This window comes from Nycticebus coucang, chromosome 12 (assembly GCF_027406575.1).
Source record: "Nycticebus coucang isolate mNycCou1 chromosome 12, mNycCou1.pri, whole genome shotgun sequence".
NCBI classification, from domain to species: domain Eukaryota; kingdom Metazoa; phylum Chordata; class Mammalia; order Primates; family Lorisidae; genus Nycticebus; species Nycticebus coucang.
The window spans coordinates 93,687,405-93,713,141 of record NC_069791.1 but is presented as its reverse complement, the minus strand read 5'-3'; positions in this window follow the sequence as shown (position 1 = coordinate 93,713,141).

Sequence of the window (25,737 nt, the reverse complement as noted above, 5' to 3'; positions counted from 1 at the left end):
GCTTCAAAATTGACAGAGAAATCAAATCATTTACGGATATACAAACATTGAGGAAATTCACCACAACAAGACCAGCTCTACAGGAAATACTTCAACCTGTTCTGCACACTGACCACCACAATGGATCAGCAGCAAAGTAAGAACTCAGAAATTAAAGGACAGAACCTAACCTCCACACTGATGCAAAAGATAAAACTAAGCAATGGACTCTCACAAAATAAGACGAATAGAATACTACCACACTTATCAATTATCTCAATAAATGTTAATGGCTTGAATTCCCCACTGAAGAGACATAGATTGGTTGACTGGATTAAAAAACACAAGCCATCCATTTGCTGTCTGCAAGAAACACACCTGGCTTCAAAAGACAAATTAAAGCTCCGAGTCAAGGGTTGGAAGACAATTTTTCAGGCAAATGGCATTCAGAAGAAAAGAGGAGTTGCAATCTTATTTTCAGATACATGTGGATTTAAAGCAACTAAAGTCAAAAAGACAAAAACGGTCACTTTATATGGGTCAAGGGAAAAATAAAACAAGAAGACATTTCAATTCTAAATATTTATGCACCCAATTTAAATGCTCCCAGATTCTTGAAATAGACGTTACTCAGTCTGAGCAATATGATATCTGATAATACCATAATAACAGGGGACCTTAACACTCCTCTTACAGAGCTGGACAGATCCTCTAAACAGAAATTAAACAAGGATATAAGAGATTTAAATGAGACCCTAGAACAACTGTGCTTGATAGACGCATATAGAACACTCCATCCCAAAGATAAAGAATATACATTCTTCTCATCACCCCATGGAACATTCTCCAAAATTGATCATATCCTGGGACACAAAACAAATATCAACAGAATCAAAAGAATTGAAATTTTACCTTGTATCTTCTCAGACCATAAGGCACTAAAGGTGGAACTCAACTCTAACAAAAATGCTCTACCCCACCCAAAGGCATGGAAATTAAACAATCTTCTGTTGAATAACAGATGGGTGCAGGAAGAAATAAAACAGGAAATCATTAACTTCCTTAAGCATAACAGCAATGAAGACACAAGCTACCAAAACCTGTGGGATACCGCAAAAGCAGTTTGGAGAGGAAAATTCATCGCTTTAGATGCCTACATTCGAAAAACAGAAAGAGAGCGCATCAAAAATCTCACAAGAGATCTTATGGAATTGGAAAAAGAAGAACAATCTAAGCCTAAACTCAGTAGAAGGAAAGAAATCTCCAAAATCAAATCAGAGATCAATGAAATTGAAAACAAAAGAATCATTCAGAAAATTAATGAAACAAGGAGTTGGTTTTCTGAAAAAATAAATAAAATAGGTAAACCATTGGCCAGACTAACGAGGAATAGAAAAGTAAAATCTCTAGTAAACTCAATCAGAAATGATAAAGGGGAAATAACAACTGATCCCACAGAGATACAAGAGATCATCTCTGAATACTACCAGAAACTCTATGCCCAGAAATTTGACAATGTGAAAGAAATGGATCAATATTTGGAATCACACCCTCTCCCTAGACTCAGCCAGGAAGAAATCGAGCTCCTGAACAGACCAATTTCAAGCACTGAGATCAAAGAAACAATAAAAAATCTTCCAACCAAAAAATGCCCTGGTCCAGATGGCTTCACTCCAGAATTCTATCAAACCTTCAAGGAAGAGCTTATTCCTGTACTGCAGAAATTATTTCAAAAAATTGAGGAAGAAGGAATCTTCCCCAACACATTCTATGAAGCAAACATCACCCTGATACCAAAACCAGGAAAAGACCCAAGCAAAAAGGAGAATTTCAGACCAATCTCACTCATGAATATAGATGCAAAAATTCTCAACAAAATCCTAGCCAATAGATTGCAGCTTATCATCAAAAAAGTCATTCATCATGATCAAGTAGGCTTCATCCCAGGGATGCAAGGCTGGTTTAACATACGCAAGTCCATAAACGTTATCCACCATATTAACAGAGGCAAAAATAAAGATCACATGATCCTCTCAATAGATGCAGAAAAAGCATTGGATAAAATCCAGCATCCTTTTCTAATTAGAACACTGAAGAGTATAGGCATAGGTGGCACATTTCTAAAACTGATTGAAGCTATCTATGACAAACCCACAGCCAATATTTTACTGAATGGAGTAAAACTCAAAGCTTTTCCTCTTAGAACTGGAACCAGACAAGGTTGTCCTCTGTCACCTTTACTATTCAACATAGTGCTGGAAGTTCTAGCTAATACAATTAGGCAAGACAAGGAAATAAAGCGAATCCAAATGGGAGCAGAGGAGGTCAAACTCTCCCTCTTTGCTGACGACATGATCTTATACTTAGAGAACCCCAAAGACTCAACAACAAGACTCCTAGAAGTCATCAAAAAATACAGTAATGTTTCAGGATATAAAATCAATGTCCACAAGTCAGTAGCCTTTGTGTACACCAATAACAGTCAGGATGAGAAGCTAATTAAGGACACAACTCCCTTCACCATAGTTTCAAAGAAAATGAAATACCTAGGAATATACCTAACGAAGGAGGTGAAGGACCTCTATAAAGAAAACTATGAAATCCTCAGAAAGGAAACAGCAGAGGATATTAACAAATGGAAGAACATACCATGCTCATGGATGGGAAGGATCAACATTGTTAAAATGTCTATACTTCCCAAAGCAATCTACCTATTCAATGCCATTCCTGTGTAAATACCAACATCATACTTTCAAGATTTGGAAAAAATGATTCTGCATTTTGTATGGAACTGGAAAAAACCTCGTATAGCTAAGGCAGTTTTCTGTAACAAAAATAAAGCTGGGGGCATCAGCATACCAGATTTTAGTCTGTACTACAAAGCCATAGTGCTCAAGATAGCATGGTACTGGCACAAAAACAGAGACATAGACACTTGGAATCAAATTGAAAACCAAGAAATGAAACTAACATTTTACAACCACCTAATCTTCGATAAACCAAACAAGAACATACCTTGGGGGAAAGACTCCCTATTCAATAAATGGTGTTGGGAGAACTGGATGTCTACATGTAAGAGACTGAAACTGGACCCACACCTTTCCCCACTCACAAAAATTGATTCAAGATGGATAAAGGACTTAAATTTAAGGCATGAAACAATAAAAATCCTCAAAGGAAGCATAGGAAAACACTGGAAGATATTGGCCTGGGGAAAGACTTCATGAAGAGGACTTCCATGGCCATTACAACATCAACAAAAATAAACAAATGGGACTTTATTAAACTGAAAAGCTTCTGTACAGCCAAGGAGACAACAACCAAAGCAAAGAGACAACCTACAATGGGAAAGGATATTTGCATATTTTCAATCAGACAAAAGCTTGATAACTAGGATCTATAGAGAACTCAAATTAATCCACATGAAAAAAGTCAACAATCCCGTAATCAATGGGCAAGAGACATGAATAGAACTTTCTCCAAAGATGGCAGACGAATGGCTAACAAACACATGAAAAAATGTTCATCATCTCCATATATTAGAGAAATGCAAATCAAAACAACCCTGAGATATCATCTAACCCCAGTGAGAATGGCCCACATCACTAAATCTCAAAACGGCAGATGCTGGCGTGGATGTGGAGAGAAGGGAACACTTTTACACTGCTGGTGGGACTGCAAACTAGTACAACCTTTCTGGAAGGAAGTATGGAGAAACCTCAAAGCACTCAACCTAGACGTCCCATTTGATCCTGCAATCCCATTACTGGGCATCTACCCAGAAGGAAAAAAATCTTTTTATCATAAGGACACTTGTACTAAACTGTTTATTGCAGCTCAATTTACAATCACCAAAATGTGGAAACAGCCTAAATGCCCACCAACCCAGGAATGGATTAACAAGCTGTGGTATATGTATACCATGGAATACTATTCAGCCATTAAAAATAATGGAGACTTTACATCCTTCGTATTAACCTGGATGGACGTGGAAGACATTATTCTTAGTAAAGCATCACAAGAATGGAGAAGCATGAATCCTATGTACTCAATTTTGATGAGGACAATTAATGACAATTATGGTTATGGGGGGGGGAACAGAAAGAGGGAAGGAGGGAGGTGGGTGGGGCCTTGGTGTGTGTCACACTTTATGGGGGCAAGACATGATTGCAAGAGGGACTTTACCTAACAATTGCAATCAGTATAACCTGGCTTATTGTACCCTGAATGAATCCCCAACAATAAAAAAAGAAAAAAAGAAATCTTTAATAGGATAGTTAGTAAATCCCACCATCTCCTATTGAAACCTTTTTTATGCTGTTATTACTACTGTTGTTGTTAATCGTCTCTTCATTTTGTCACCAGTTTTTTAAAGTCATACCAGACAGCCACACTTGGTCCTCTTTTCTGTGTGTATCCATCCTTCAAACAAGATACAGGATTTTTACCCTTTTTATAAGTTTGCCATCCTAACAGCTATCAGTTGCTGAGAACTTGCCATGTGCCCAGTACTGTGCTAAATAGATGTGGATTGCATCATTTAACCTTCAGTGTAATCCTACGGAAAAGGCTAATTATCCACTTAACAAGTGTGGAAATGGAGTTTTAGAGAAGATTCAAAACCTGCTTTAAGCTGCTGATACAAGTCAGGATTTGAACTCTACATCCTGCGCCTCTAATCTCCGCCTAGCGCCTTCAGTGGGTCCCATTACAACTCTTGCCCTAACACAGCCAGGAACATGCAGTAAAAAAGACATAATACATTCCACAATGCATACAAACTAGAGTTTATTTTTACTTCTCAGTGAAATTGTTCCCCAGCACCAACTGACTTAGCAAAATGTTGAGTCTTTAAAATCCCATCTTTTTGTTTTAGTTAAACTAATTACCATTCTTTATCTATAATTTTCGAATTCCCACTTTCCACTTCAAATCTACCATGTAAGTCTACTCGGACAAGGAGAAAAGACCTCTTTAGCTACTGTACGTCACTCTTCTACCTGATGCTCTCTCCACCTGCTTGGCAGTGGGAACCACCAGCCTGGTAATTTAAGCTCCATGGTTCTATGCCACTGGTCTTCTATAAAATTACTCTTCTCCCCCACAAAAATATCATGGGGAGCTTCAACTGGCCGTGGGAAGAAGCTGGAGGCAGAGATGAAGGCAGAGGCAGAGGCAGAGGCAGAGACCATGGCAACCCAGACTTCATGAGAAGGCCATCCGTGGAATTTGCAGAAAGACGAGATGATCTGGGATTCTTCCATGGTACCTTGCTGCTTTACACTAAATGCATTATTTATTAGGTTACCAAATAAGGAAACTGTGATACCTCCTTTCCCTTAGTCTGCTGGGATGACCGCCAAATTGCTTCTTAGGCTCTGCTAATACTGTGCAAAGAGGCAATATAGCATGAAGTTTAAGAGCACCAGCTCTGAAGCCAGACCTCCTACATCTAAATCTGGCTCTGCTCTTTCCTAGCTGTAGGACCACAGGATGGTTGGCCAACCTCTCTGGGCTTTCACATCTGTGAAATAGGGATAAAGAATTGTATAACTGTGTAAAGAAGTTGCAACAGTCTCTGCCACACTGAGAGCTCTGTGTGAGTGTTTGTTATAAATACGAGCCATGTTAATACACCAAATTGATTAGCTATGTTAGAAATGTAGGTAATAGGGCAGCACCTGTGGCTTAAAGGAGTAGGGCACCAGCCCCATATGCTGCAGGTGGCGGGTTTAAACCTAGCCCTGGCCAAAACTGAAAAATAAAAAAAAAAAGAAACATAGGTAATGGATTAATGAAAACTTCAGTGAGCGGGGCATTGTGCTCCACCATGGCAATTTAGGAACATGTGGAGTCTAGGGATTTCTCAGTCTCCTCCCCCAGAACACACCTCCCTCCTGCCCTTCCTTTGAATGATAAAGGATATGTTCAGTCACATCATAACATCAGCTTCCATTTTTCAATAGCCCATTATGTTCCAGGCACTGGGCTAGGCCATTGCATTCATTTTTCCCATTCCCAGCATGAAGGCAAGGACATACTAGTATCTCTTCTTGCTGGGGGAGTTCCAGGAAGCTAAAGAATGTGCTCAGAGTCACCAGGGCAAAAACTAGAAATCCAACTTTAAAACCCAGTTCTACCTGATTTCAGTAATGAGCTCCCCTTTGCAGGCCCTCACTTAGTTTGCATTTTCTTTCTTTTGTTTTTTTTTCCTTAAATATTTTTTTCTGCTTTTTTTTTAAATTAAATCATAGCTGTGTACATTGATATGATCATGGGGCATCATTCACTAGCTTCACAGACCGTTTACCAAGTTTCACATATACCCTTGTAAGATGCACCACTGGTGTAATCCCACCAATTCTCTTCCCTTTACCCACCTCCCCCATCCCTCCCCTCCCTTTCCCCCTTCCCTCTATTCTTAGGTTGTAACTGGGTTATAGCTTTCATGTGAAAACCCTAAATTAGTTTCATAGTAGGGCTGAGTACATTGGGTACTTTTTCTTCCATTCTGGAGATACTTTACTAAGAAGAATATGTTCCAGCTCCATCCATGTAAACATGAAAGAGGTAAAGTCTCCATCTTTCTTTAAGGCTGCATAATATTCCATGGTGTACATATACCACAATTTATTAATCCATTCGTGGATCGATGGGCACTTGGGCTTCTTCCATGACTTAGCAATTATGAATTGGGCTGCAATAAACATTCTGGTACAAATATCTTTGTTATGATGTGCTTTTTGGTCTTCTGGGTATATGCCCAGCAGAGGAATTACAGGATTGAATGGCAGATCTATTTTTAGATCTCTAAGTGTTCTCCGTATCTCTTTCCAAAAGGGATGTATTAATTTGCATTCCCAGAGTTTGTGTTTTCATTAAAGCAAAGTCTGAGCTGTGAGCGTGGATGCAAGTAAAAGATTTGGAAGGTGATTTTAAGAGCCTGGAGTAAGAAGAGTGTGTAACTCTGCAAAGACGTTCTGTGGAGCTATATCGTACGTGCCTTAGATTTAGCTCAGTAAGAAGTAGGATCCACCTGGGGACATTTATCCAGCAGCAGCCATTGGTTGAGGGGCAGATGTCTTGGGAACCCTGCATCCTGCTCATGCCCAGGCTGGACTGAGCTGCTTTGTTCAGAGCAGGCTCAGAGGTAGAAAAGCTGAGATATGTACAGGTGGATATGTATGTATAAACTACACCTGCAGTTTGTACTTGAGATGGGACACCTGGAGCACACTCAAGTTGTCCACCTCTGAAATCAGGTGAGCCGAAGAGATGTGCTCCAGGCACAAAATGTGTCTGTTCACAGCACCCTCTCATGGCCTTACTGGATTCCTGGAAACCTCTGTACAGGAGTCGGTACCCTGGGATAATGCACACATTTCCTTTATTTCTCACGATAGCCTGTGAAGAGTGGAGGAAAGATAGTATCTGCTTCAAGTCAGAAGACCTTCAACTTTCAGTTGAGAAATGAAGAAGTTTGGAGGTACACACACACTTCTCTCATGGTAAAATCCCCAGCTTCCAATTCCTGCTCTGCCACCACGAGAGCTATAGCTTTGGGCAAAATTATTTTCATTCTCTGTTTCCATCATCCTTCTAACAGCAAATATTCATTGAGTTCCTATATGTGCTAGATGTCATTCTAGGTGCTGGGGATACAGTAGTAAATAAAACGGAGGGAAATTTTCTCACTGTCACTGAGCTTACTTTCCACCAGATGAAGACAGATGATACCTGGAAAGAATAAAGAAAATGGCTGGCATGGAAAAGGCTGTGAATTAAAGCTTGAGAGGAAGACATGGCGTATGTGGGGCAGAAGGGAGAGGTGGCAATCTGTGCTGGGGTGATTAGGAAAAACGTCCCCAAGAAGGAGGCACTGGAATAAATATCTGATAGGAGTTGGGGAGGAAGCCTGTGACTGTCTGGGAAAAGCCAGAGAAAACCAGTAAGTGCAAAGGCCCTGGGGTGGGATCCTGCTGCTGTGTTCCAGGAGGGATAAGTGGCTGATGTGGCCTAAACAGGGGTTATGACTGGAAGATGCTATTAAGCAGGAAAGTTGGGCAGAGGCACACAGGGACTCCGACTTTTAGCACGAGTGGGATGTGAGACTGTGGGAGGGTTTTGAGCAGAGAAGTGACATGATGTGACACTTATATTTTTATAGCATCATTTTGGCTGTTGTGTTAAGAATAGAGTGGGGGTGGGTGGGCAGGAGTAAAACCACAGCGGGTAGGGTATTGCGGTAAGGAGGATGGTGCCTCCCTGACAGGCGCTTCCCCTAGGGAGGAATCAATGGAGGAGTGAGAAGCAAGGATGTTTGGAAACTGTGCAGAACACTTTCAAGACCTCGGACACATAATCTCATCCATTTTTCACAGAGATTCACATGAGGTGGGGATTGCCATCTCCCACCTTGACAAAGGAACAACAGGAAGCTGAGTGTGTGTCCAAAGTCAGCACAGCCAGCACCAAGCTGAGGACCCAGGTCTCCTCAGCCATAATCCAGAGATCCCGCATTTCAGCCGTTCCGTGTCTATTACTTGTGAAGACTCACCTTCTTGCGGATGGGGCTTCCTCAATGTTCTCTATCACTAGGCCCCCATTCTCAAAGGATCAGGACTTGAGAATTAAAATGTTTCTGGCAGACATGGGGGAGAGGGAGGGAAGGGGAAAGAAAAACAGAGAAGCAGGGCAGGAGCCACCCCCAAATTCCAATTCTTTGCAGGCCAGGATCAATTCCTTAGGTTATTCCCCACCCCCTTAACTTGAGGTTGTAAGTGGAAACTTACTTAAACGTATGACTCAATTCAAAGAAGGGCATGGAGAATGTGACACTTTAAAAATATCACAGTGTTGGGCTTGGCAGTGATTCTGAGAAAATGCCTTCCTGAGACTTCAGACATCTGCCTACAGGATGATATGCAGGGAGGCTTCTGCAAAAAGGAATTATATCATAAAATATGTCATAACATATAATGGCAATAAAACTTACTTATCCAGCCCTGACCTCCCTCAGTTGCTTGTGACTTGTATATTCAGCTGTCTGCCTATCTGCGTCATCACTTGGACAAAGAATTGGCACCTCTGTGTCCCAAAGAGCCTCCCAAACCTTTCCTTTTGACATCTTCCCAACTCAGTGAACACCACTGCCACCCACTCGGTGCTTCAAGCTAAAACCTGAGAGTCATTCTTGATTTCTCATTCCCCCTCACCCCTAATAGCCCATGTCTTTAAGTGCTCTCTGCTCTCCCTCCAAAATACGTCTCATCTGTCTATTTCCTTCCCCTTCCCCTGAAGCAACCCTAGCTTAGGGGTCATCATCTCTTGCAGTTGTTACCACAGCCTCTTGACATTTTCCTTTGTTCCTCTCCAATCTAGATGGAAGCCAGCATGAGGCGTTTTGCTTGTTTGTTTGTTTTCCAGCATGAGTTTTAAAAAATGTGAAATGTAAACCTAAACAGGTGGTTCCCTTTATTTGGAGGTGCTCATTGTCTTCCCAGTATTCTTAGAATAAAAGACAAACTCTTTTTTTTTTTTTTATTTTGAAAAAGACTATTTAATTTTGTCTCACGATTAGTCATTCTGGGAAGGGGTGGGGGTGGGGTACATGCTGCTCTTCATCCTTATAGAGGTAGTAAGTTTTTCTGCAAAAGACAAACTCTTGATGTGATATGGCTTCCAGTTTTATTTCTCCTCACAGCTTTGGAGCCACCTGTCTCTTTTATGATCCCTGAATACAAGAAGTCCTTTCCCCCCTCTGGGCTTTGTGATTGCTGGTTTCTCTGCCTGAAATTCTCTTTGGTCGGCTCCTCTCACTACCAGCTCCTTCTTGTCCTTGGGCCCCCAGTTCAAATATATTCCCTTAGGAAGGCCATCTTTTATGACCCTATCTCAGGGTTTCTCAGCCTCAGCCCTCCTGACATTTGGGAGCTGTCCTGTGCACTGCAGGATGTTTAACAATATCCTTGGTTTCTACCCACTAGAGATGCCCATAGAACTTTCCTTCAAGTTGTGACCACCTGAAATGTCTCTTGACATTGCCAAATATCCTGGGATGAGGGTAGGGCAAATTACAGTTAAGAACCATTTCCCGGGTGGTGCCTGTGGCTCAAAGGAGTAGGGCGCCGGTCCCATATGCCAGAGGTGGTAGGTTCAAATCCAGCCCCGGCCAAAAAAAACTGCAAAAAAAAACAAAAACAAAAACAAAAAAGAACCATTTCCCACTTCAAGTGTCCCTGACAGCTGCCCTTTATCTCTGCATTCTTTAGGCTTCCTTCCTACACAGTGCTTAGCTTTTCTGAAATAAATGTTTGTAGTATCATGTGTTATATAATAAAAATGATAATAAGAATGTAACTTCCATTAGCCCAAGAACTTTGACTGTCTTAGTCATGGTTTGTATCTCCCAAACCTAAGAGAGTACCTGGCCTGTGGAAGGTTTTCAATAGATAATTCACGCTATGAATAAATAAAATTGATATTCATTACCATAAGCCAAGCTCTGAGCTCAGCACTGTTCATGTGTTAGCTCATTTAATGCAGCTAATGAGGGAGGTGATGCTATTATCTGCATTTTCAGGTATGGAGAGGTTCAGAGAGATGGAGCCATGAAGCAAGTAAAAAGACAGGACCAGAATACAAACCCTTGAATCAACTTATCTGCCGAGCTATCTTGCCTCTGTATCTGCACTGAAGAAATATGAACCAAAGAGTCTTCCAAGTTGGAAGCTTTGGATTGTTTTTGACTCTTTTCCTTTCCTTTCTGTATTCTACCAGTTTCTCAGTCCCATAATTTGTATTTCAGAAACGCTACCCTAGTGCAGCCCCTCCTGTCCTCCTGTTGCCATTGAATTCATCAAGGTCCTCATCAACTCACGGATGGTAATAAGAACAGCCTCCTAGATCTGGCCTCCAGCCTGCTAGCCTCTACCTATTTTTGCTACTTCTATATGGCAATAGTGTTCACTTCTCTGCCAGGTCAGGTTATGCTTGGTTTTTAAAATGTCTGTTGTCTTCTTGATATCTACAAGATAAAGTCCGAACTAGCTAATGTGGCCTTGGGTATGTGATTTGATCTCTCTGAACTTCAGTCTCCTGTCTATAGAAATGGGAATATGAAGATATTCTTTTTAGAGATATTTTTAGGATTCAATGGGACAAAGCATGTAAAATCTTACAAGGGATGCTGAATGATGTCGATTTCCTTTCCTTCCCTTTCTTTATAGTTGAAACCTAGCCCACTTCTCAAATTTCATCTCCCATCAACCTCCCCTCCCATCCTCTTCCATTTAAAGAATTCTTATTTGTCCTTTATGTTTGCTGTTCAAATGTCTCTGCTATAGTCAAGTCTCCCTCTACTCTCATTAGCAGGGTTAATGACCTCTGGTCTGGGGTCTCAGACCTCCACTCTAGCATTGAATATGTTGTGCCATTAAACATGTTGTCATTAATTGTCTAAATGTCTTCTTTTTCCATTAAACTAAGGGCAGGTATCTACACATTTCTAGATCCCTAGCATTAAGCAAAAGACCTAGCACACAGTATGTGCCCAATAAATAACTACTTTAGATATGGAAAGATTGTAACACAGTTATGGAATTACATAGACCTGGCTTTCAACAATGACTTTGCCCCTGATTTGCTGGGCAACATTAAGAAATTTATGTTTTCCTTCTTGGTCTTTTTTTTTTCTCTCTCTCTTAAAAAATAAAGATAGTTATATCTTCTTCAGAGGATATAGTTTAGATAACTAATGTAAAGTATCTTACATAGGCCTGATGCATGATTATCATTCAATAAATGACATCTTATTATTATTATCCAAATATATTAGTGAATTATTGCACTTAAATAAATTAGGGCCTATTTCAGGAATCAGGGAAGCTAAAATTTGGAGCTTAGAAAGATCTGGAAATATCATAAAGCACTGTATAAAATGAGCCTAACTAAATCTCAAAACATTAATATAGATTAGTAGGGAAGGGGACTGGAGAAGTCAGGGAAGACATCCTGGAAGAGGTGGCATGATAGATTATCTCCAAAATGCCTGCCAATAATTCCATCCCTTCTTATCAAGTGATGAAATCTATTTCTTCTCCCAGTGAAATCTGAGTTGACCTAGTAACTTGTCAATAGAATGCAACAGAAGTGACAACGTGCCCATTCTAGAACTAGCCCTTATTAATCTTGGCAGCTTTCACTTTTGCTCTAAAAGGCAGGTATTACACTATAAACATGTTTGGGCTTAGCTATGGACTGATGAGATATCACATGGAGAGAGGGAGGTCATGTGAGGGAACACCAAGTCCCCAGACATGAAACAGAAGCATCTTGAACTTTCAAACCCAGTCCTGGCAACCAAATTGGCAGCCAAGTAAGAGACTTCAGCCAATGCTATGTAGAACAGAAGAATCACCCTGCTGAACCATGCCTCCATTGCTGACCCACATAAGCTTGAAAAAATAATGAACCATTATTGTTTCAAGCCACTGAGTTTGGGGATTATTTGTTTAAAGCAAGAGATAAAAGAAATAGGTGGGAATTTGAGTATGGGTGGGTTTGACAGGAGCAGGAAGAGTGGGAAAGGCATTTTAAATAGGAAAACCCAGCATTATGAATGCGGAATTGCTGTAATGATTACCCCAGACTTTCAGGCTTTATCTCCTCATCTGCTACACTCCACCCATGCTGAATTTCTCTCAAGCTCTCTTTCAACACCCGGCCCCTGTCCCTACTTTACTCACTCTTTCTGGTCCTCTTTGATGGCCTAATTTTTAGTTGCCTTTCAGATCCAAGTGTTGCTTCTTTTGAGAAGCCTTTCTTTGTCCTGCTGATAGTATGTATCACTGTGTTGCTCTTCTTAGTCTAATATTCTTATTTTTCTATTATGATGATTGAGTGATTAAGTAAGTGAAGGGAATGTACTTTCTGGCTGTAGAATGCAAACTAATTTAGAGAAGGAATAATGGAATTAGAAAATTATCATCTACAACCATCATAGTAATAACTGATTCAGGCATAAATCATCAATAGATGCTAAAATGAGTGAGTGAAAATTTGATGTGGTATGCAATGGTTAAACAGCATCAGAGGCTATCCCTTACAATTATTCATTAATTATGAAAGGATAAAATCAATTTTATAATGGAGAAAATGAGCAGACATTACTTTAATCAAGTGATCAAAGTATCCATAGTCATAGAACAAACTGGCACATTCTGAGAAAGACACAATTATCACTTGTATAATAATCCAACAAAAATGTATAACCTGGATCTAGTCAGGAAACATCTGATAAACATTCTTACACTCTTCAAAACATGTCAATAGCCTGAAATAAAAAAGACTAAAACAACATTCCAGATTAAAGGATACTACAGAGACATGATTCCTGAAGACTAAATGCAATGCATGATCCTGAATTGAGTCTTGGGCCCAAAAAAAAAAAAAAAAAATGCTGTGTAAGATGTTATGGAAACATTTGAAAATTTTTAATAAGATCTGTAGATTACATAGTTATATTATGGGTATTGAATTTTTCTGATTTTGATTATTATACTGTGTTTATCTGAAACATGGTTCTTGGCATACATGCTCTAAAACATTTAGCAGTAAATGGGGCATGCTATGTAAAACTTATTTCACATTAAAATATGTTTATGCATGCAGAGGAAAAATAATGAAGCAAATGTGGAAAACGAGTAAGTTAGTGAACATGGGTAATGAGCATACAATTTTGTACTAGTCTTGCAACTTGTCTATAAGTTTGAAGTTATTTTAAAATCATCAGTTGAGAAAAATAAAATATCAGATGTTCAGTGGATAAAACACAGTGCTATGTGACTACACACCCACACCCACCAGATTGTTTAAAATGAACAAGATTAATCATACCAAATGTTGGTGAGAATATGGAGCAACTGGAACTCACACCATTGGTGGGAGTATAAATTTTTGCAACCACTGGGAACACTGCTTGGCCGTGTCTGCTAAAGTTGAATAAAGTTGAATCATAAGTTTAAACTTATGATTCGCAGTCTCATCCTTAAATGTGTACCTGTAAAATGGGTATATACACAAATTCTCCAAAATAAATGCATTAGAATATGCTATAGGAGGTGTGGGGAATCTTTGACCTTCCAGATACCTTAAGTATGGACTTTTGGCTGGATCCAAATTTTACAGAACAAATCCTTTTGTATCTATTAATACATTTTTTTGTTCATTGTTATATTTTTATTTTATTTTTAAAATGAACATATTTAAAATACCAAAGAATTAAATAAGTGTCAATGAAATAATCCTCCCAAATTGACTGGCACATTTAGAACATTAGTAAGCCATAAGGGCTAAATTGATGGCTGCTACACTCATGATTTATTTCCAACTTTCCCTGCCTGGCACCACCCCCTGGACAAGGCTGGCTGTGTGATTTTGTGGGGTCAAGTATGCCAGTCTGTTATAATCTTTTGACAATGGTCCAATGTGTTTCTGCTTAAAGTGGAATTTGTGAATAGTTGCATAGCTCTCCAGTATTTTTTAATTGTGTCTGCATGCCCATCATGTCAAAGAAGGCCAAAGAGAAAACAGTTTTTTGAGTCAGGATTGGGAAATGCAATATTATTTTGTCTCTGTTAAACATAATTTTCTAAGAAAAAAAACCCATAATATGATTTTCTTTCTTTGTGATACTACAATATCGACGTCAGAGAAATTCAGTGCTCAGCAGCATTATAACACTCATAAAGACCACCAATATTTTAAATTCGAAGAAGTGTGAAAGGTTGTATTGCAGAAATGAAAAGATGAAAAGCAAAAGCAAAGACTAGTCTTTCAAGCAGCAATAAAACCTGGAAATAATGCCACTGAAGCTACTTTTAGAGTAGCTTACATACTTGGGGAAAAGGGAAGCCATTCAGTGATGTTGCAATTGTCCATGAATGCAAAGTTGTAGGTTGCTTGGGCCCTCATAACATTTCAAATGGCAAACAACTGCCTCTTTCAAGGAGAACCATAACTGATCAGCAGCATGAATTAGCTTTCAACTTAACAGAAAAATTTCACACAATACTTCAAAAGGAAAATACATATTATCCAATTGCCTTGGTTGAATCAAATGATAACTACTGACTTGGCACAGGTTTTCTACTCCATTTAAGACATAATAGAAGATTTCTTTGCTGTGAAAGATTACTCACTTTGGACACTCTTGGGAACACAACATGAGGAATAGATATCTTCAACAACTTCCAAGATAAACATTATGAAGTTGGACTGGATTTAATAAATTTAGTGAGTGTATGTGCACACAGTGAATCTTCCATGACAGGAAAACATGAAGGGTTTATTGCACAGATAAAAAAATATATATTAACACATCCAGATGCTCTCATTTCTTTTCATTGTACCTTGCATTGGCAAAATCTCTGTGCTAAAGCTGCTATTTTAACTTACAAACTTTGCAACAAGTTATAAGTACTGTTAACTATATTTGTGCAAATACAAGTCAGTTTTGTGACATGTTCAAGTGGAGTGATGATTATTCAGTTTAGATTTGCCCTGTCATTCCAAAGTGCATTCACTATTACAGGAACAGGTGTTAGCCAAAATTTTATGACTTCAAGAACAGATAGTTAAATTTTATGAAGAACAGAATCAGCAATGTGAATTTCTGAAAGAAATTTCTATAGGAATGCAACATATTTCTGTGTGATATCATGTCAAATCAAAACAACTTGAATATTTTTTGCAAGGTAAAACTAAGCCTATACATGATATGTGGCAAAATATCCAAAGCATTTTGAACAAAGCCATCTTTTCCAAAACACTTCTTCAAAAGAAGATTTCGAATGAACATTTTCCCCAGTAACAAAGGTCACTGATGAGCAGGCTGATATACGGGAGTCATTTGAACAATATACAGCTGTTATAAACTTACTAACTAGAAATACTATGAAAGGTTCGCTGACTTTGAGAATCATGACATCCCACTCAAATTAGCATTTCTGCCTCACCTAGTTGATATCACCAAGGCACCTAAAGAACTACAGATGGAATGGATTAATCTCTCAGTAGATAACATTTTAAAGTCACTGTCTGATGCTAAGAAAGATCTTATTGAAATATGGAAAAATGTAGTAGAATACCTGCACAGTTACGAACATTCCCCCCAAAATGCTTTCTCGTTTTTCACCCACTTATTGCTATGAATCTACATTCTCCTACCTAGCCCAAATCAAGACACCCTTAAGGTCACATATGACTAATACCCATCTAAGGATCAATTGCAACTGTGGACTTCCATGCTGCAACCAAATATTCAAATACTTTCCAAAAACCAAGAGATCCCAAAATTCAAATAAGTTTCTTTGCAACAACAGCAATAAAAAATCTACTTTCCAAAAAAAGGAGACACAACAAAGTTATCAAAAGGTTAGTTAACTGCAAACTGTGGTATATTGTTGGGCCCTGCCATGTGCCTGAGGCCTAGTGCAACTTCCCGAGCTTGACTGGAAGTAGATCCATGGAGCTACTTCTGCATAGCAATGACTCAGCAAGGCCTGGCCTGAAACTGCCTCTACCTAGATACAGCCAACGTGGTACCATGCCATTGGCCCAACCCCATTATACCACCCATCACACCATTTCACGTACCTCATCCCCTGCTTCCTTTCCCCGCCCCTTCCCCACGCTCTATATAAGTGGCTGCTTGACGCAATAAAGTTGTGTTCCTGCTTCGACAGACTCCTGGCTCCATGTGGTTTTCTTCCAGCCACCGACACTCGCCATCCCGCTCAGCCCCTGGGATGAGGTTGGGCTGGCCCCAATCTTCCCTCAACTGCGACTGCCAGAGGACCCGGCAGACTGGTGCCCCTTGTGAGGAACTTGGCTCCCCACACGACGATCGCTGACTGGCCAATCTGTCTGTGGGTGAGTGTACTCCCATAAATTACGGGGAAGTCTTACTCTAAACTTGACCCCGCTTTAGAGTCCCTTCAAGTTTTGCTCAAGAGTCGAGGGCTTGACCTCTCGGATAGTCAGGCCTCCCAAGCCTGGGTGTGCTTGCTCTGGATAGCACCCTGGCTTCCGGAGAGCAACCTCTTAGACTGGGACACTTGGGATAGGGTTGAAAGGTTGATTCAGAGAGCTCATATAGAAAAAGGAGAAATCCCCCCTATCGGAGCTCTCCCCACAGTGTCCGCCCTGAAAGGTTGTTTCCCTCCCCTTCCGCCCAAGGAGGCGGACAAAGCTCCTCTCCCTCAAGGAGCAGAGAACAAAACCCTGGACACCAGTTGGGACTCAGATCAGAGTCCCAAACCTGTAAGCCCCACTCCCCCACCAAATCAGCCTCCCTCTCTTTATCCTTCTCTTGATCCATTCAGGAGTGCCCCTTGGCCCCATAAGGAGCCGCACCCTCTGATCACCCCGACCAACCCCTTTAGGGCCCCATATGTGCCTCCTCCGTATATAAGGGAAAGTGAGGTTGGGGACTGAACGACCAGCCTCTTTCCAGTCAATGTCAATCCTGGAGGCAATCGCCCTGGGGCCTGGTATCCTTGGGAGCCTCAAGATCTTAAAGACCTGAAAAAGGCAGTCGCTGAGGATGGTCCTAATTCACCTTGGGCAGAAACTATCTTAGAAGGGCTAGCCCATCGGGCTTGTGTTGCCCGCGACTGGAAGGAGCTTGCCAAAGCTGTGCTCCCTGGTCCTTCCTTCCTTAAATGGATGGCTTTCTTTCAGGAAGAATGTCGCATATATGGGGAACGTAACCAAGCCGCCCGACCCCGTATACCTATCACCTATGGCATGCTTTGTGGCACAGCGGATCAATTTTCCACTGGCCTCCAACAAGCTACCATCTCCCCCTCCCTATCAAGACCAGGTCAGGGCCTGTGGGCTAGCCGCTTGGAAAAAACTCCATGAGGGCCCAACGGAGTCCCCCATATCAGGAATCATTCAGAAGGGCACTGAGGACCTCTCCACGTTCATTGACAGGGTCCAGAAAAGTTTAAAAAACAAGTTCCCTGCCGGCAAAATGCACGATCATTTCGTTCACTCCCTAGTTTGGGACGGCATGACAATGAGTGCAAGCTTGCGTGTGCCTGGCAGTGTAACCTGGCTTATTGTACCCTCAATGAATCCCCAACAATAAAAAAAAAAAAAAGAAAAGAAACCAGTCCATAGAGAGATGGATTATTGCTACCCGAGATGTTGGTACTGCATCTCACCACATGAGGGCGATGGTCTCTTCGTTACAGGCTAACCGCCAGGAGGCGCTTCAAACGCTCATTAACGCCTTGCAGTTAGCCCCCACATCGGGCAAGCAGACGTGCTTTGGGTATGGCAGAGAAGGACACTTCCGGCGAGAATGCCCTAGCCAGCCTAAAGCCCCTTCCGCCTCCACGGGTGGAGACGGACCCGGACCCCATGCCCCCATTGTAAAAAGGGTTTTCATTGGGCCCACGACTGTAAGTCTAAATTTAATATCAAAGGTGAGCCTTTAAACTCCCAACGGGGCTGGCCCCAGCCCCGTTAAATAAGGGGAGCCGACCTGTCCAAGCTCACTGGACCATCCCTCTCATTGCCGGCCTGAGACCGAAAATGACTGTTTCAATAGGGGACAAATCCTTTAAAGTCCTCATGGATACTGGAGTGGATCACACAGACATTAGAAAGGAAGAAGTGCCCACATCCTGGCAGCTAATTCCTGGACCGCCCCTGGTAGGGGTGGGTGGCCAATCTATATCATGGGAAACTGCAGACTGGCTCCCCTGGGTAGACCCTAGTGGAAACAGTGGAGCAATCTGCCCACTCGTAGTCCCTGGCTTAACCGCCAACCTTCTGGGTCAAGATATTTTAGGCAAAGCTGAAGCATGTATTACCGCTGACCATAAGGTTCTTTATGACAACCTTTCAAACCATGACAGAATCAAGCAGCCGCCTCAACAACATAAAAGCCAGCCCAGTCTAACACATAATTCGCTCCCTGAACCAATTACACAATTTTTTCCCGGGGTTCACCCCCAACCCTAAGGGCCACTGCTTGGCCCCCGGTATTCCAAATACAGTGGATACCCGGAGACCCTGTGTGGGTAGAGCAGTGGCCTCTTCCTACGAATAAACTCCAACAACTGCTTGTGTTAATCAAACAGCAAATAGATCAAGGACACCTAAAACCTTCTACTAGTCCTTGGAATTCCCCTGTTTTCATTATTAAGAACCCCAACGGTTCCTGGAGGTTTTTACAAGACCTTAGAAAAATAAATGATAGAATGATCCCTTTTGAAACCCCCCAGAGGGGCCTTCCCTGGATCCCGGCAATTCCCTCAACTTACAACCTAACCATCATCAATATTAAAGACTGCTTCTTTTCCATCCCCCTTCACCCTAAAGACACTGAAAAATTTGCTTTTTCCATACCCTTAACTAATTTTCAGAAGCCAGATTTAAGGTTTGAGTGGACAGTGTTACCCCAAGGGATGGGGGGAAAGGGAGAGGAGGGAGGGGGGAGGTAGGCAGAGGGAGGGTGATTGGTGGGATTACACCTGCGGTGCATCTTAGAAGGGTATATGTGAAACTTAATAAATGTGGAATGTAAATGTCTTAGCACAATAACTAAGAAAATGGAAGGCTATGTTAACCAGTGTGATGAAAATGTGTCAAACGGTCTATGAAACCAGTGTATGGTGCCCCATGATCACATTAATGTACACAGCTATGATTTAATAAAAAAAAAAAAAACAACTTCTTGACCTTTACCCTTAAGAATCGGGCACTTTTCTGTATGTATCACGTTCTTCATTAAAGTATTGACATTGATAAAGAGAAAATGATAATGATAACAATGTCAAATAGCATATGCAGGGCACTGATGTGTCTTCCACGGATTGATTCAGACTGGTTATTAGATGGGAGCTTTCAGGGAGCCCTTATTATCTTGTTCATCCCCTCCCCCCTCCCCTTGCTCATTTTACACATGGAGAAACTGAAGCCCAAAGAGGTTGAACAACATGCCAACAGGCACACAGCGACTGTGAGAGAGCGACTAAGAGAACTCAAATCCATGCTGTTCAGCTGCCTACAGGGTCTGCATTTTTAGGTGCTGTGTTCCACTGCTATCCTAATGCAAAGCCCTTTGGTGCAGAGAAGACCTTCATGCCTTCATCAAAGGGCCTCCTGGAGAAACCCAGGATGTTAGGAATTATGCAAATGAGCTTTTAAAAAATCAGAGACTCTACTGATAAAGGGATGAATAGGGTGCCAAACTGAAATGTGATAATGAGGCTGATTTTCTTGCCACCTCTCAGTTCTTATTTGCAAAATTTAAATCTGAGAGAGGGAGGGAGAATAACCCACCCAACCAAAGGCAGGCTGGTTGAAAATAGTTGAAGTAGTACTAATGATCCAATTAAAAAATTGAATGTAGCTCTGTGAGCCTTATGCCAATTATCACAGACTATGAACCCTGTGGTATATTTGCTGTACAGGAGGAAATATACAAAGAAATAAATGGCTTTGTTTTAGTTTTCTCCACCAGTGGTAGAGAAAATTTTGAATTATTAATCTGTGTTTTCTTTGCTGTGTGTTTGGTCTTCCATCTCAAAACCTCAAAGAGATCTCGGGGTGTTTTTTTGCTGGAGCAGACTGTGGAAAGTTTCACAAAGAGAAAAGAGATGAACTGGATTTACCAGACTATTAGCAGAAAGAGGCAGAGATTTCCATCTCAAAGATAGGAAAAGGTTGAAGGTGGGAAGTGAGGGTCCTACAAAAAGTAAGAACCTTAGCCCTAGCATGTAGGAAAATAAGATCTCAAAAGGATGGGCTATACCGGCCGCACCTGAGCCGGCTCCATATACTGAGGGTGGCAGGTTCAAACCCAGCCCCGGCCAAACTGCAACCAAAAAAAAAGAAAGAAAGAAAAGAAAAGGATGGACTCTAAAAGACCACTATGAAAGCAGGATCCTAGGCCAGCAGGCCAGCAGCCCCACCAAAGGGTCTTAGGCTACAAGCTTGAAATAGAAGAAGAAGGTTCATGTGATCTCAAACTATGTGCACCTCAGCAGAAAGTCCTATTCAAGTATTCAACTCAATAAACACTAAATGAACTCTAGGGATAAGAAAGCCTCGGTATTGACTGAGGGTTTTTTTGTTTTGTGGTTGGTTGGTTTTTGGTTTTGGGGGGGTTGTTTTTGTTTTAAGCCAGCTATTTGAGGGTTTAAGGTAAAGATGAGTTGAAATAAGTAATATAAAGAGTGATATTTCCTTCACACCTGAGCCTGAGGACTTAGGTGCCTACTATCTCCTGCATGCAAAATGGGTGGAAATTACCCCATATGGATGCCAAAAAGCATTTGCACTGAGAAAATATCACTTTGATGGAAAGAACCTTATCTCCTTTGCTTTTGTCAGTGCCTGCTTAATAATTTCCAAAGCCCAGTCTGCCATGACAAGGAAGGCTGTATTTTTGATGTTCCATTTTTTTGACATTGGGGTCCCATTGCTCATGAGTTCCTGATATTAGTATTTCTGTCAAACCAGGCTGTTTTAAGATGACTTCAAATTTTAACAAAACAGAATTAAATATTCAACCAAGAGTATCTCCCTTCTGTGAGTAAAGATATGTTTGAAACTTACATAGTGATTGCTATTATCATTCCATGTTATACACCAGATGTATCAAGCCAGGATATTAAAATTTACCTAGAAGCCAACTGCTACCGTTACCAGGGGCAGTATGGAATCATTCAAGTACAGAATTGGGTAAAATATGAGGCTCATCATGGAAGCTGGAGCCATTAGCCCACATGCTAGAGGACTTTGCAGCAATGCTAATTACATGTCATTACACTATAGGAAATCCCTTCTTCCAGCAGGAGAGGAAAAGTCACCCAGTGTAGGTGAACAAAAAGCATCATGGTGGTAATCCACCATCATCTGGGCTCTAAGAAAAGTGCATTTTCTCCCCCAGTAACTTTTTCTGCAGGCATGGGATACTGGAACCTTCAGTGGATGACAACTGCCCAAAAAAGACCATGGTTGTTGTCTGGATACTAGAGGGAACAAGGGCTGCACAAGCAGAGTGCCAAAACTGGACAGCAGAAGAGGCTATCCCCATTAAAAATAAGGAGTGTCAACTGATGGATGTGAACACGATCTGCAAATCTCTACACACACGAAGCCCTCATACCAAAAGAAGGAGTGAAGACATTTGGAACTGCAAGGCATGGTTTCCCTGGCACTTTTGGCTAGAGATACTATATATTTGTGTGAATGATCTTGACAACTCCAAACTATGTAAACACAACATTTGGAATATTGAAATTGCAGTATCAAACATGAAGGGATTCAATTAGCTGAAACAGAAGTAGTTGGGGGAAAAGGTGAGGGCATGGAAGGCTGTAGGATTATCTTCATAATGGGGGTCGTTATGGTTGGGTGCTCTAAGCAGGCAAGACCTGAGTACCAGCTCCCTCATTTTGCCTAAAGAGGTTTAAATAATTTCCTCCAGATTATAGATAAAAGATGGCATGAAGAATATCTTTCCCCAAAGCCAGCAGTCTTTACAACTATGTTGTTCTCCCTGAAGTACGATGTATGACCCACCTTCTCCATCACCCCTTACAAATAATTATATCACCATCTTGAAAATCTGTTCATTCAACTGGCTGCTTGTTAAGCCCGTATGACATGCTCAGATACCTGAAATTCAAGGGGAGCCAGCTTAGACTCAAAATGAGTCGCCATACCCCCATGACATAAATCAGGGTGCTCATGATAAACAGAGCAATTGCAAATGAGTTGAGACCTCATGGTTCACTCCAAATTCAAAAGATATCTCTAAGAAAAAGTTAATGGACTTAGAGCAGTCCACTAGGTAGAGAGGTCATTAATACAAGATAAATAATGGTAGTGAGGTGAACGAAGATAAGCTCATAAATCCTTACTTGCTTATTAAGGAAGATATCTTTTAGATTCACATTTATAATGTATATGACTGCATATAGATTAATTATCAATGTACATTCTCATTAAATACCAAGCACCGGCTGTTCTTCCCTGATGCAAAAAAAATTAAGTCATAAAAGAATGAATTAAGATTATTTACCTTCCTGTTACCAAAGACAATACCTCATAGCCAGAAGGAAACTTAGAGATCAACTGTCTGGTTCAATCCCCTCCTTTTGCACATGAGAAACCTTCCAGGTTAGGCCACACCAGGATTTTAAATGATTTGAAATTCAAACATACTAGTGGAGCACAAACACATTTTAATTTACTTCCTGCCACTGACGGCTCTAATCAAGGCATGAGTCGTCTGTGCAAAGGCAACAGCTGATTAGCCTTCATGATGAATGGACACAGAATCCTAATTCATATTGATTCCAGTGCCATCCCTTTGCTGGTATTTCAGTCCTGAATGTGCACAGTTATCCATATTACAAAAACAGTATTGATTATTTTCCATCTTCAGCAAGAACGCCAATTAGCCTATCTTGGGGAGAGAAACTTTTTTGTTTTGAAGGTCATATGAAATTGCTAGAATTAGAATTCAAGTTAACCCTAGATGAATGAAATAAATATGGTCCAGGATGATGAAAGAAACCCTAAATAAGTTTACAAGAATCCCAGAGCAGGAAAGCCACCTCTCCAGTTCCCAGGAGTCTCTGAGATTTGCACAGAAGCTCTTCATCCAACATGGCACCCAAGCCACAGAGGGGGGTGGCTGAGGGGATCATCTGGATGGGCAGGACTCAGGGCAGCCTTGTAGGTACTTACGTCTATGTGATGTGGAGAAAGCAGATGGGAGCTCTCAAAACTCTTAAGAAGAGCACAAAAGTGGCTTTGAGAACTAGAAGACCAAAATATTCTCAACACGTGGAGGTAGGGGATTTGGCAACTGTGGACTGATGGTGGGCAGCAGTAGAAACTGCACTAAGTAGTGAGAGGTGAAGACAGAGAGAGATGCTTCTCCCCACAGTCTGGAACCCCCTAAAACTAAACCCCCTACCTCACACCAGGAACACCAAACATGCCTGGTGAGAAGGGTAGAAAGAAATGTGAAGGGGAGAGAGAGACTTGGGTCAATTGAGAAGTGACCGGAGAGCCTGAGTTTCAAACCAGAAGTGAATATATTTCCTCTAATTCAATTTTCCAGTGAAAGTGGGTGCTTGGGAGTAAAATTAAATTCAGTTATAAGAAAATGAGGTTCCACTTTCGTCTATTTGACTTTCGTGGTTGGGAAAATACAGGCAGCATAAAATAAGCTCTTAATACAGTGCCTGTGTGTCCAATAACTCTTGGCTTCTGCAGCTTCAGTTTCTGTTGCTATTGTTGTTGTTGTTGTTGTTGTTATAATTACACCGTAAGCACCTAGAAGCAGATATGGTATACTTGTTTTGGTTCCTATATCCCCAATGTTTATCACAGAACATGTTCCTCAGCATACCTTTGTTGAATAAATAACTCAAAATCTGATTTTATCCCAGCTAGCACTCAATGTTATCATTTGTGCAACCTGGTGTCAGAGTGAAGTCTCCTTTATCCTTGTTTCCTCAGTGACTGATGAAAGGGCTCCAACAGCCAGGATTAGACATAAAGAATGAGTAAGAAATAATTTTCTAATGTGTTAAGCCACTGAGATTGGGGTGGGGTGGGGCTGCTTCTTACAACAGCACAACACAGTCCATCCTGGCGGATACAACCTAAAATTTGAAATGTACTTAGGAGGAGGTACCTAGTCTAGGGCATACCATTGTAGATTCTGTATGTCATTTAATTTTCACTGTCCGTATTTTATAGTCAATGCATGATGACATTAAATGACGTGTCTAAAAATCACACAGTCACTAAAGGACAGGTCCATCTGAGTCCAGAATCCTAGAATTTACCTTTATCCCAGACTATTCTAAAATTAAGCCCTTCTTATACCTACTTCTCAACTACATGTTTTACTTTTACTATCAGAGGAGATGGTTACTTGATCTAGATTGCCTTCCATCTTTCCAAGAGTAGGGATATAGGGGGATAGATAGCAAATGGGAGAAATCCAGAGTGGAAAGAATAACCATGGCTTTAAAATTTTGTGTATATGTCACCAGTAGGGGCAGTCAGTGTAATGTGTGTAATCAGAAAACACTGATGGAGATATTGTGTCCTGATTTCCTAAAGGCTAGGATGGAATTAAAAAAGAATGATAGAATGATTGGTGAGGATGGGGAGTCACTGGAATTTTGCTAGTAGGAATGCAAAATACTTCAATTATTCTGGAAAACAATTTGCAAATTTCTAATAAAATTAATAAGACCCCATGACTCCATCATTCCAATCTTAGGATTGCACTCCAAAGAAATGAATACAGATGTCCACAAAAGATTTATACAAGAATGTTCATAGAAGCTTTATACATAATAATCCCAAACTGGAATTAATACAAATATCTGTGAATAGGAAAATAGGTAATTGTTGTATGCCCACACAAAGTAATACTAAACATCAATTAAAAAAAGAATGAAATATGACAAAACACACACACACACACACACACACACATACACACACACACAGATGACTTTCCAAAACACATTAAGCAAAATAAACTAGAAACGAAAGAATGCCTTCTGCAATTAATATAAATGGCAAAAACAGGCCAAGCTAATACTGCGATCATGTAATAGTTATATCCATGGTTGGGATACTGGCCCATCCGAAGGTGATAAAAATGTTCTATAAGTAGTTCTGAATGGTCGTTACATAAAA